Genomic DNA, 716 nt, shown 5'->3' with positions numbered 1-716 from the left:
GGCCGCCTGTCGCCTCCGGAAGGGGGCAGGGCCCGCTCCCGCAGGCGAGCGGGGAGGACTCGGCCCAAAGGCGGCTGCCGGGCTCCAAGCGGGAGAGCAGGTACTGTGGGATCGTGCCGAGGCCGCCCCAGACTCCCAAGGCCGCCCCTTGCCCGAGGTGGGACGATCGCAAGGCGATGCTCCGGAGAGGGGAGAGAGGGCGCTTGGGGTGTGGGGGCCCAGGAAAGCCACTTTTCAGTTTATTAACGTTTGAGCCGCTTCGAAGATGAGACTAGCCTGTATGCCACTATGCTTCGTTTTCCTTACTGATTAGTTGTCGGCTTCGTTGATCAAACTGATCAACTCAAGAGCAGATGCTCAGCTTTTCAGCTTATTTACATCTGAGCTGGATCTGAAATTGCCAACACGGGGGGTGGGGAGGGCGGGTGAGTTGGCGCAAAGGATCAGTCTCGACTTGGCTTGGCCACCAAGAATAGCTTGAGATTGGAATTGTTTATAGGGAGGGAAGCGACGGCCTTCATGCAGAGGGGAAGCAATAATAGGATACCTAACAGGCAGAGAGAGCACACTGCTAACCAAGCACTGTTCTAAGTGCTTTGCCCTTATTAACTTACTTAAGCCTTCCAACAACGCTACTGTTACCCAGTTGAGGAAGCCAAGGGACAGAGGGATTAACTTGCTGGATGTCTCGCCCAAAAGTCCAGAATGTGGTCTTA

Source organism: Carlito syrichta, unplaced genomic scaffold, assembly GCF_000164805.1.
Source record: "Carlito syrichta isolate Samal-C Ts95f unplaced genomic scaffold, Tarsius_syrichta-2.0.1 Scaffold315477, whole genome shotgun sequence".
NCBI lineage: Eukaryota > Metazoa > Chordata > Mammalia > Primates > Tarsiidae > Carlito > Carlito syrichta.
The sequence above is the reverse complement of the archived record's forward strand: the minus strand, read 5'-3'. Positions refer to the sequence as shown.